This window comes from Capricornis sumatraensis, chromosome 4 (assembly GCF_032405125.1).
Source record: "Capricornis sumatraensis isolate serow.1 chromosome 4, serow.2, whole genome shotgun sequence".
In the NCBI taxonomy this organism is placed as follows: Eukaryota; Metazoa; Chordata; class Mammalia; order Artiodactyla; family Bovidae; genus Capricornis; species Capricornis sumatraensis.
The window spans coordinates 154,166,707-154,179,828 of NC_091072.1; positions in this window are offsets into that span (position 1 = coordinate 154,166,707).

The window sequence follows — 13,122 nt, forward strand, 5'->3', positions numbered from 1 at the left end:
GGCTGCTCAGCTTGCACCCCACCTCCAGGCTGGCGTGCCAGGAGCCGAGGGGTCTCCGAGTGTCTGGTTTCAAGCCAGAGACCTTGTCTCCTCCCCATGCTCCTCTTCCATCTAGTAGCTTTTTCACATCTGGTGCTTTTGCGGGCTCTATCAGCCAGCCCTATTTCACAGGTGAGGAGATGGAGGCCTAGGAAAGTGAAGTCACTTGCTCAAGGTCACAGAGAGCCAAAGTTCAGAACTCCCACTCTGTGATCAAGACAGCAGCAGGACTCAAGGGCATCTATTTTCAGGAGAGTCACCAAGATCTTGAATGGCCAACTGTTCTCTATCCAGATGTACGCTTTGTCCAGGGGGGTTGTGTCAGGGGGCTGCCCAAGGTCACACAGGCCAAGCAATGACAGATTGAGGTCCAGAACCCAGGCTCCCTGCCTCCCAGGCCTCACCCTGCCAGGGGGACAGCAACACGGTCTGACCTCCTGCCCTGTCCAGGGATCGCCACGATTAGACCCTCATCCTGCCTCGAGGCCTGACTTGGCGGCTTCCAGAAGCCCTCAACACCTGAGACTGAGGGGGAAGAGTGAGCAGGAAGACAGGAAAGAAAGTTGAGGGTTGGCCGCTTGCCCCCCAGCCCTCTGTCCCTCCCTCTCCTTCTCTCCTCGTGCAGGGGGAGCGGCGCTGATGTAATGCACTCAGCTTTGGTCCCGGTGCCAATCTCAGAAGAGAGACGACAGATTGCGTGAGCCAAATTTGGCATCCTAGGGGGAGAGGCATGAAAAGTGGAGATGTGGAGGAGAGGAGCGAGGAGCCTGGGAGGTGCGGGAGAAGGCCCCCTGCCCAGCAGACCCCTAAATGCCTCCCTCCTTCGACTCCGGCCCCCCTCCTCCCTAGCTCAACCTGGGCTCGGGGCCTCCCCTCCTCACTCTGAGAGGCCAGCCTGGCTGCACCCTGGACCCTCCAGGCCCAGTGCTGCCGGTCCTGCCCGCCCCCCCACCCCCTCACAACACACTGCTCCAGCTCCATTTCCCACCGCCGCTAGTCTCCTGGTTACCATGTTGCTGGTTGTCATGTCGCTTACATGTCCTCGTGACTCAGTGGTCCCCGCAGAGGGGCCCCCTCCTCCTCACACCCCCCACAGCACACGCCCCCGCCTCCCCCAGATCCACATTAAGAACCAGCCCGCCCTGTAAGCCTACACGGTTCCTCCTCCCCTTCCCTCTTAGATCCTAAGCTGAGAAATTTTTTCACAGCATCTCCTGAAGCGACTTCATTCTAGCTCTGCAAAGGTCTGTTAGGAACCTACTATGCTCTGGGCTTGTGTCCGCTGCTTCCCGAGACCTGACATAGTCTATAAATCACTCAGCAACCCAGTGAAGGCAGTACCATCAGTACCACTCTCCAGGTGGAGAAACTGAGGCTCAGAGAGGTCAAGCGAGAGGCCCAAGGTCACCCAGCGGAAATTCAAGGCCAGCTCTGTCTGTTTCGAGTCACCCCCAAAACTTTTTATGGGAGAAAAGCTTCTCATTCAAGGGTAACCCAAAGGTTCCTGAGAACTAGCTCCCAAGCCCCAAGTCCCTCCTCTAATTCTGAACACTCCTCTTCTTGGTCAGTCCTTTTTCAGGCCATACTCCCCTCTCCTCGTTAGCTCTTCATCTTCCCAAAGGTAAAAGGAATCCTCACTCCCAACTGCTCAGTGCATTCCCCAGCCTGTGAACAGCTCTCAGCTCATGTGAGCCAAGGCCCCCCCACCCCGACTTGGAGGTCAGTGGGACATGCAGTGGTGTCCTCATTCCACAGATACGGAGGCTGAGGGTCAGCGAGAAGAGGGACTTGTCCACCGAGCTGGCTCCTCAGCTAGCTGAGCTGATTTCTAGGAGCCTGAATGGAGGATATACAAGGCCCACTGCCTGGCATGGAAAACCCCAGAGAAAGCCCATCCTCTCGGTGGAGAACAGAGTAGAATGTTCTAGGTCCAGCCTTCCGATTTGGCTGTGGGTCAGCTCAACAGCCAATAGCCTTGGCTCCAGCCATGTTGCACCTCAGCCCTTACCCCACCGCTCTCTTCTAAATTTTGTTCCCTTCATCCTTGTCCAAGCTGGGGCCACAGTTTGACTCTCAGGCCCCCAAATACTGCTAAGGGCTCCCCCAAATCCCAAAGCCCTGGAGGTCACAAGACTGGATGTGGGGGAGAAGCAGAATAGACATTTTGCGCACAGATACACACACACACACACACACACACACACACACACACACTCAGTGGCCCAGCTTCTCTCTGAGCCTTGCATGGATGGCCTCGCTCTCTTGGTTCCCCAATACCTCAGCCTGCTTCTTGACACTCTGCTGCTCTTGAGGCCCTCACCTGCCAACTTAGCCAGGCTACCCTCCACCTGTCTCTCCCCCACCCCCAACCCCTCCCCATGGTAGAGCCTAGGCTCTGGGGACAGAAGTGTGATGGAGATGCTGGGGGGTGGGGAACGCTGGACACTGTCGCAGTTGGAGGGAAGTTTCCCTACTCCAGGGCTCATTCAGACCTCTCTTTCCTGGGGGTTCTCCGTCTGGGCAGGGAAAAGCAGTCTAGCCTCTCTCCACAGCCTGCCTCCCACCCTGTGAAACATGAACTGCCTTCTTCCCTGGATACTCGTCCACCCACCCTAGGGTCTTGGGGTCCAAAGTAGGTACTCGAAACACAAGTGGGATTTTGTTCAAGCAGGGCCGTTTGCCAACAGGCTGCAGTTGGGGAGATGAAAAGGAGACGGACCCTTCCCCCTCCCCCCTTGCCACAAGTCACCTGCCTCGAAACTCCTCCAACCCAGTGTGACAACTGGAGGTGGGTGGAGGCAGGGAAAGGTCATGGCCGGGACAGGAGGTCAAGGAGCCTTTCCCTCACCTCTACCCCCGTTTTCTGGCAGAAACCCAGACCTCGATGCTTCCGACGACGACGGATAGAGGACAAAACTCACCAGATCCCGGGGAATCGCCTGACCGCGCTGAACGCGCGCCTGGCAGCGGGAACCCGGGTTAGAGATCAGGTTCAGAGCGAGCGGGGCCCGAACCGCCAGGTCCCGGGACACACAGACACGCACGAGACCGGACAGACGGACGGACAGCGCCAGCGGCGAGCGCGGGCCGGGCTTACCGCGGGGCGCAGGGTCCGACGAGTCTCCGGGAGGCGGCGAGCCGGCTTTACATCCCAGGCGCGATCGGGCGGGCGGCGTCCCGGGCGGGGAGAGGGGAGTCCCGGCGCCCCCTCCCCGCGAACTCGGCGGGCCGGCCCCGCCCCCCCTCTCCGGCTGTCTGTGGGTCTGTCCGTCGGTCCCCGGGTCTGCTGGTCTCCGGGCCGTCCCGCGCCGCTCTCCGCGGGCCGCCCAACTTTTCAGCGTTGCCCTGTGCCGCGCCCTCGGCGCCGCCTCGGCTTCAGCATCGTCGGGCCCCGGGGCCGGGGCTCAGAGCGCAGGGGTCCGGGGGCCCATGGCGCTGGCGCCCCCCCCCCGCCCCCGCCTCGGGCGCCTTCCCTTCGCCGCCCCCACCGTTCTCTCGCCGTCCCCTCCGCGCAGTCGCCCGCCTTGCGCTCCGATCCCTGCCCGCGGCGCTCGCCTCCGGCCCCTAGACCCCCGCGGCCGGCCGACCCGGGCTCTGCCGCCACCTCCCCGCCGCGCGCTGGGCTCTGTCTCTCCCGATCTCTGCCGCCCCCTGGGTCTCTCTCCCCGCGGGTCGCGGTCTCCGTCTCCGTCGCCCTCCCAGTCTGCTCCCTGCCGTCCTCCACCCCTGCCCGGTCTCTCCCTTGCGTGTCTCTGTCTCTCTCGGTCTCGCTCGGGTCTCTGTCTCTCTCTCCCTCCCACTCTCGCTGCGGCCCCCCGCGCCTTCGGACCCAGGCCCCCGTCGCCTGCGCCGCGTCCCCGGCCCGCCCGCCCGGGAGCCCGAGCTCCCGCCGCCCGCGGCGCGCCGAGAACTCCCAACTCGCGGCACCCGCTCCGCTTTGCGAGACTTTCGCCCCTCCTCACACGTGACCCGCGCCCCACTGCGGAGGCCGCGCCCCCCACCCTCCCAGCCCCGGAGCCCCGGGCGGCCCGCGGGGCCCGGCCCTGCCCCTTTCCCCTCCGCCTAACCGGGCATCACACCCCGGTCCCAACCGCCCGCCGGCCGGGGCCGAGCCCGGGCTGGGGGGCCGCGCGGTCCGCTCCTGCCCGAGATCCTGCCCGGGTTTTCCTCCTCGCTCCAGGGGCGCTCCTCCCGGAGCCCATTCCGACAGTCCGCTGCCGGGTTTTTTCGTCCCCCTCACCCCGCTAGGGGCAGGTGGAGAGGGTTCCTCCGTGCAGCGAAGGGACTGTGGGTGGGAGAGGGTCAGTACCCGGCCCGGTGGCGCCGGGTCGGCCCCCTCTGCGGTCCCCTTCCGCTCCTGAAGGACGGGCAGTTAAGGACCTTACACACCCCGCTCCCGTCGACGGAGGTGTGGCTCTTCTGGAACGACCCTCACAATCAGCTAGGTAGCACCGCCCCGTTTTACAGACAGGGAAACTGAGGACCAGAGAGCTTGCCCAAGGTCACCCAGAGGTGGACCAAACCCCAGGCTTTCTCTGACTGCATCCTCATTACCCCCAGAGTGTCTCTAAAAGGGAAGATCGCGCCTTCTCGCCCTGAGTAGCGCCAAGGTTTGGGCCCCACACTCTGGACGTGGGGCGAAGACCACAGCGCTTCGTAGTCTCTGGCTAGTCAGCCACTTCCATGGACTTTCTGTCACCTCCCTCCAACACTCTCAGGATGCAGGAGGTTGGAAGAGGCAAGGTAGGAGGATGAGAGAATGCCTGCAGTTAGACAGCCAGAAGGACTTCCCTGGGAGCCTGGACATCTCTGACTGGCCCCAGTTAAGAGAGAGAGACTGAGGCACCCCAAAGCCAGTCTGAGAACTTATTGAATACAGAATCTCTGACTCCTCCTTCAAGCCAATTCTCTGAAGTTGCGCCAGCCACAGGAACAAGAGCACGTGGACCACCATGACGGTTTCCAATCCCCGCAGACCCTCCCCACCTGAAAGGCTCCAGTCCCGTCTCCTCCATGTGGTGTACAGTCAGGTCCCACTCTTATCCCACACCCCAGATACCCACACATACACCCTGGTTCCTATGGATTCCAGAACACACCAGATGCCTCCACACCTCTCTGCTTTTGCACATGCTGTTCTTCCTGCCTGAAATGCCCTGAGAATTCCTGTAGTTGCCCAGTGCAGCCTCCACGCTGCCTCCCCTAGGAAGGACTCCTGCTGCCCTCAGCAGAAATCACCCATCACCTCTTCATTCACTCATCCAGCACCAGGCACAGGTTTGGTTCTTGTTAAGTGGGCTTGGGAGTCAGGCCAACCTGGGCTCAACAGCACCTAGGAGCTGCATGAGCTTGAGCGAATTTTTGTATTTAACCTGTCTGTAAAATGAGCACCCTCACCATTGTGAGCACCTCACAGGCACAGATCAAGTGAGGTGGATGCACTAGAAATGCACAGCTCATAGTAGGTGCTCAATAAACAGGACCATCCCTTCTCGGTCCTCCCTTCAGCCCCGTGCAGAGCTCCATAGCGCATGGCCCATCCCATGCCCCGCTTCCTCATTACCCTGCTGTGCCCTCCCAGGCAGGCAACTAGGACCGATGTCCCATGGAATGAGTCTTTGATGTGCGAATGGCTGGGGAATTCAGGCAGCCTGAATGGTCAGCGGCCACGTGTGCCTGGTAGCTATCATACCTTTTCATGAATTGAAAGTGGGAGATGACGCAGGTGAGACAAATGGCCTGTGCTCTCTTCACCTGGCCAGAGACTTAGCCTGGTCGCTGCCTTGGGATTGACGGGTTTAGGGGAAGGAAGAGGAGTGGGAAGGAGGGGGAGATGGGAACAACGGTATCTTTAGACCTTGAGCGTCTGTTTTCCTGGGATCGAACCCAGTGCTAGGTCTCTGGGGGGCAGCTTAAGGAGAGAGTGGGGACTCAGGGGTAGTGACTTCAGTGAAGGGGGAGGAGGAGGCCTGGTAGCTGTGAGTCACAGGGGTTGAGAGGAAACCTCTGGTGATGGTCCACTTGCTAGGCCTGGGGCTGCAGTCTATGGCCTCCCCTGCTCATCTCCCGTAAGGAGGGGAGTCCTGTGGAGGCTTACGGTGGGCTGAGGGGAAGTGTGGAGGGGCCGAAAGGGGACCTCCGGTCAGGGAGAGCTTTACGGACTCCAGAGAAGAGTCTCTTCAGCACCACCCACTTCCGTGTGACTCTAAACAACTCACCTCGCTTCTTTGGGCCTCAATGTCCTCACATGTAGAGCAGGGAGGATAATATCCACTTGAAGGGGCTATTCTGAGGATGATTAAAGACTAAAGAAGAATTTGCCGTTTTTGCATAGAGGGCCGGGGCAGGGGTGGAGAGTTGGGGGGAGGCTTGAGAGACAGAGGCTGCAGGGGGTAGGCTTGGGTGTCAGAAGCTGGGTAACCCTGAGCAAGTTGCTTGTCCTCACTGGACCTCAGAGGCCTCAATCTGTCATGGAGCAGTCCGGCCTGGGGTCCTAAAGAGTAAATAGGCTTTGTCCTGATGCTGGGAAAGATTGAAGGCAGGAGGAGAAGGGGACGACAGAGGATGAACTGGTTGGATGGCATCGCTGACTCAGTGGACATGAGTTTGAACAAGCTCCAGCAGTTGGTGATGGACAGGGAAGCCGGGCTGCAGTCCATGGGGTCTCAAAGAGTCTGACACAACTGAGTGACTGAACTGAACTGAACACAGAAGCAAACCTCCTTTGAGTGCCTGTCATCAGCCAGCCCTGCTCTAGGCCTTCACGAGTGCTGTCTCATTTAACCTTTACAGGAGCTCTACGAAACAGCACTTGTTACCAGTGGGGAAACTGAGGTATGTGGCCTGGCCCTGGGTGGCCAGGAACTGCTCTCTGCAAGGGTGACACTTGCTCTGAAGTCTGATGGGAATGATAGTAAAAACCTTCATTCATCTATACATTTTTGCCAAAGCTTCCTGCCCATTCTCTATTCTCCCACTTGACCCTGATAACAACTCACTGAGGTGGAGACTCTGACTACCCAGGTAAGTTCACAGGTAAGAAACCTGGAGAGAGGAAGTGGCTTGCCTGGGGTTGCTCAGGGTGTTAGCAAGTATCTGAGCCACGATTTGAACCTTCTCCTATTTTCTGGGGAAAGGTCACCCCAGGCCAGCAGAGCACCCACTAACCGACTCACTCTGGGAGCCCAACCAGGCCTCCCTGGTTCAACAGGAGCCCTGAGAGCTTGTGCAGAGAGCTAGGTGGACTGGAGGGGAAGGGAACTTGGGCCAAGCAGCTGGGACAGCTGGGGAGGGGAGGGAAAAGTCTACCTCGAAATAGTAGAGTCACAGAGTCCAGAAGTTTTCACCTAGAGAGTTTCTTAAAGTCAGACAAGCCCATTCTACAGATGGGGCAAACTGAGGAAGCCCAGCTGCTTAGATTAAAAATCACCTCAGGACACAGCTGGCCTGTCTCAGGGCTCTAAAGCCCCAGAAATTCTGAGGGGTGAGGACCAGAGGTGGGGAAAGGGACATTGGGGGTTCATCCTAGCAAGCTGTGCCCTGGGAACAGAGGACTGCAGGGGTCTCTGTCGCCCTCCACTCCCACCCTCACCCACCCCCCAGCACTCACTAGTCACCAGGGTGGAATATTTTAGCACCTATAGAAAAACCGCCACAGACGGCCGTGGCAGCTGTTGCTAAGGAGACGCTCCCAAAATAGCCCCCCTCCGCCAACCTTTCCCGCTGCTGCTCCTGCTGTGGGGAGGGGAGGAGGCCAGGCAGAGAGGGGGTGGCACACGAGTCCTGGCCCTAGGTTCATTCACCTACCCTTTGCCCCCGGTGCCCACACTGGTCAAAGACCTGGGCAAGCTCAAGACCTGGACAGCCACAGGTCTGCAATGAGGGCAAGAGCAACCAGAAGGATGCCTGTGGTCTCAGCCACAGTCCTTAGCTAGGAGAAGGTCACCCAGATGAAGGGAGATGGGACAGAAAGAGTCCCTGCACCCAGGACCCCCAGCACACTGGCACAATCACAGATCTCACAGTTTCACACACCCACTTTTGCACACCACAAGTACAAAACCCACAAATGTCCACCTAAATATGCATATACAGCATCAAAGACACAAATAGATGCATGGGTAAACACATATGCCACAAATATACAACACACACCTGCAAGCACATACCGCACAGCCCTTAATACACACATTTACATACACACACTCAAATACACATCCCAAGTACACACACACTCACACCCCAACATACACATGCCGGGCACATGTGTACACATACACACATATACACCAAAATATATAGCCTCACAGCACATGAATACACAACTGTCCAAACACGCCCGGCTTGAGGCGTTCAAGGGCACTGAGGACTGTAGTCCCGGGTTCTGTTCCGGGACCTCAAACGTTCTGGAACCTCCAGATGTCCTCCTGTAGTGGAGAACCCCTGTGATCCAGCCGCAGGGTGGAAGATTAGGAGGGTGGATGGGGGGTGAGGTCTCTGTGAACCCCATTAAACGTACAGTCTGGGGACCAAAGGATGCCTGGTATCTGGGAGAGATCTCAGAGCCCATTTCTTAGGAAACAGGAAATGGGGGCAGGGAACTCTCACCTGCAGACTGGAAATCTCCGGGCATGGAGAGTTCCGGGCCCCAACTTCACGTGCAGCTGGCTGTCACCCAGGCTGTGGTTGGGGCTGGGGTGATGATAAGCAGAAGACAGTAGGTTAGCGATGGTCATGGTCCTTGACACACGCAAAGCACTTCAGAGTTTATAACACCTTTACACCCCTTATTTCACATACTTGGTAGCAGCTATGCTGAGATGGTGATATTGTCCCCATCTCCGAGACCCAGACAAGAGAGGGGACCACACAGCAGGTCACTAGCAGAGTTGGAACCAGACCCCAAGGAAATGCCGGCACACAGCCCTATGTGCCATCCATTTGGCTGCCAGACACAACTGGAAAGCAGGCCACCAGGGTGCCGCTCTTGGCTTTGCCCCTAATTTGCTCTATGATATAGGGGAGTAGTCAAGCCCTCCATCTCCCCACCTGGAAAGCCGAGAAGGAATCCCTAGGGATGGATGAGTTCAAGCAGCAGTTTATGGCCACAGCCAGGGCCGGGGAGTGGAGCTTGCCGGATGCCCTCGGAATGCCAGCGCAAGGACAAAGGGCGCGGAGTCTCTCCCCTCCGCCCTTGGCCAGCCGCCCTCTCCCTCCAGCCTCGCTCCATGGCTCCCGTTCCGTGATCCGGGCTCCGGGGCTTCGGTGGCGCCTCGTCACTCGGGAGACGCGGCGAGAGCGGCTTGCGGTTGCCTTGGGAACCTCGCCCAGGCTCCGGGTGCGCGGTGCACGACTCCCGGCTCAGAGCGCTTTGCCTGCGCTGCGAGCGGAGATTGGCCTTAGGACTCTCCGAAAGACACCTGTCGCCAGCGGCGAAGGAAGGGAGCATCGCGGCCAGGGTTGGTTTCTTTTACTTTTACTTTAGGTGTAATTAACAAACGGTAATACATGCATCTCAAGTGTACAGCTCAATGCATTTCTTACGTATGTTAAAAACCCATGTAACCACCACTCGGATCTAGATACAGAACACTTCCAGCGCCCCAGAAGGCATCCTCGGGCGAGAGGTTACCAATAGTAATCTTTTTTGCACTTCTCGGGGAATAAACCAGAAAAGGACTGATGGCTTCCCGAGGACATGGCATTTCTGTGTTTTCTCCTAGCTCTGCTTTGTTTCGTTGGGCTTCGGTGTCCTGTAAACGTGACCCGGGGCTGGCGTTTGTTGCGTGGTTTATTTCTTGCAAAGTGCTTTAGAAACCTAGCTGACTTTGACCCTGATATTTACCCTCTGAAGTCAGTACTTGGTTTACACTCAAATGACCGAAGAGAACACTACGACTTCGAGAAATGAAACAAACTGCCCAAATTCAGACAGCTCATAAATAGTAGAGCTTGAAAAATCTTAGTTCCCCCACCGGGGGTTGAGCTTACCAGCCTACGAGGCTGGTAGGCTACAGACCATGAGCAACTTCACTTTCACTTTCTTTCACAATTCATGTCAATGTATGGCAAAACCAATACAGTATTGTAAAGTAAAATAAAGTAAAAATTAAAATTAAAAAAAAAAAAGTCAAAGAATGGGTTGGGGCACGGCCTGGGAAGAGAGAGAGGGGATGGGACTTCCCCGGAGGTCAAGTGGTTAAGACTCCATGCTTTCACTGCAGAGTGCTACAAATAAAATATGCTGGGAGAGTCAGTGGTATCAGGCACATGTCTGCACCTTTGCACCTGTAGTTCTTTCTACTTGGGACTGTACTCTCTTCCCCCTGGCTTTGTCCTGAAGGCAAGCTCCTACTCATCCTTCAGAGCCCACTCTGGCATTCTTTGAAAGCCTTCCTAACTGCAGTTCTGCCTCCTGACTCCCCCCAGCCCAGGGTAATTACTCTCTCCTCTGCACCATATCCAGCCCTTGCACAGGCACCTGTCCCTCACGGCACCCCAGGGGCTCCTTAGGTCTACACCTACAACAGCAGCAAGGCACCTGGCACACAGCAGGTCTTCAATAAATGTGCTTGGGACTGAAAGCAGAGGAGAGGCTTTGGAAACTTGGTTTCCCACCCTGTAAATATGGGGCACACACTAGTTCTTAAAGAACGTCACTCAAAATATATTGAGCAGAGTAGGAAGGGGGGAACTACTGAAACACCTGCCTGGGAAAAGCTCCTTCTTTCCACGGTGGGTGGAGGAGCATCCACTCGTTGCCAAGAACAGAAATAGTCATAGTGGCCCCCAGGAACTCAAAGAGAGTCCCAGGAGCCCAGACCCATAGCTTCCTCTGCTTTCCAGGGTCCTGCACAGCCAGAGGCGGCTGATTAGGAGGCTAGGCGTCCTCATGATCATGATTTTCATGTTACATCCACATAGAATTTGAGGCAGTTGGCAGGATATTCAGTACAGTGGTGCAGTGTAACAAAAGGCTAGGACCAGGAAGGAAAAAAAAAAATCTGTATATACATTTTTCCCTCTATCATTGAACAACTCTCCCATTCTCTCTCCCATAAATCTGACTTTGAAAGCATACAATCTTCTTTCTTCATGAGGGAAAAAGAATCCTTATCCTTTGAACTGAAGGAAATTTCCCTCTTGGCTTCCCCTTCATTTCATTCCTAGAGCAGACAAATTTCAGGTGTCAGGAAAAGTGAGGCTTAGAGGGGTGAGGGACTTGTCAGGATCCCCCCAGCATCCGGGAGAGATAGGTCTGATGGTGCAGGTGGTTGGAGTGCCGGCATGGGCTAGAAACAGAGGGGGTAAAATGAGGAGGGTGTTTTCCCTGTGCTTTATGGGGAGCTTTGAAAAATGCAACACCTTGAAGATGGGGTAGGTATGAAAAAGGTGGGGCTGATTACTAAGGCCAGAGTGATAGAACTTTGGGGAGAAGAGGTCTATGTGACCTGTGGGAGCAAGAGACAAGTTTGAGCCTCAGTTTTCTCATCTGTAAAATGGGGGTGATGAGCTCCCTGTCCTGAGACATAGGGAGTATCAGTTTCATAGGGAAACTGGGAAGACTAGCTGTAAGGAGGACCAAGTAACCAGTTAGCAATGCTTCTTCCTCTTCTTCTTTTTAATATTTATTTATTTGGTTGTGCTGAGTTTTAGTTGCGGCATGTGAGATCTAGATCCCAGACCAGGGATGGAACCCAGGCTCCCTGCACTAGGAGCGTGGAGCCTTAGCTACTGGACCACCAGGGAATCCCCAGTCAGCAATACTTCTATCTTCATTATCCCCATTAATAGATGGGAAAGTGAAGGCCCCAAGGAGGAGACATGTCAGGCTCAAGGCCACTGCGGCAGGCCCAGGACAAGCCCTTGGCCCTGGGACCACCCAGCCTGAGTTCTCCTTCCACCACCATTATGGTCCCTCCTCAGACTTCTTCTGGCCGGGGCCAGTTTCCCTGTGGTCCTCCTGGAGAAAGAGAGGAAGATTCAAGCCCGTTCCAGCCCCTGCTGGAAGTTGGGGCTGCTTCTCAGGAGGACAGATGTTTCACCAAATGGCAAATGCACGTGCTTTTCCCTGGCTTGGGGAGGAGGTGGGCGCCTAGGAGGGGATGCCAGCTGGTTGGGCAGAGAGAACTGTAGCCACACCTGAGGGATTTAAATAGCCGCCGCCTTCTCTGGGGCGGGGAGGCATCTGGGCAGGGTTTGGGGGGAGCAGGGAACACAGCAGCCCATTCAGAACCCGTCACAGCCCTGGGATGAGTGCCTGGTTCTTCCTCCCACAGGAACTTGGACCACACAGCTCATTTTGCTGGGTCTTGATAGCCTTTACCTGCAAAGTGAGGCTTTAAAACCTGCTTCAGGTCACTGTTGGGGCCAAACTGGGAAAACTTAATATGCCTGACCCATGCCTGGTACCCAGTACCCAGTAGGTGCTCAATACTTGATGGTTTTCCTCACCAGGGCAGGAGTCCCCACAGAGCATCCTTGACAAATGGGCACCCCCACCCCACCCTGCTTACTTACCTCTCATGACAGGGGGCTCATCACCTCCCATGACAACCCACAGTGTAATGTAATGATTTAATTGCATGAACACTGGAATCAGACTGTGTGTGGGAATCCAGGCGCCACTATTTAGTGTCTGTGTGATGTTAAGCAAATTGCTTAACCTCTCTGTGCCTCAGCATTCCCAGTGTAGAATGGGAATTATAGTACCACCTTCTTAGTTTTGCTTAGATCGGTGCTTCTCGAACTTTCATGTGCACGCACATCACCCAGGGATGCTGTTTAACAGCAGATTCTGATTCAGTGGGTCTGAGGTGGGGCCGGAGATTCCGCAGTCCCAACAGGCAATACAGATGCTGCTGGTCCTTGGACCACATTTTGAGTTTCAAAGGACTGCCATGCCCTGGAGGAGGGATAGATTTAATCAGGGCAGAGCCTCTCTGGCTGTCTGTGATGGGGGAGGGGGCAGAGAGGCAGTCAGTAATTTAGGGAGAGGTCGAGGTCCTGAGGGGGAAAATGGGCTACCGGGGTCAAAAGTGGGGAGCACATGTGACCCACTACTACAGACGCAGAGACCAAGGC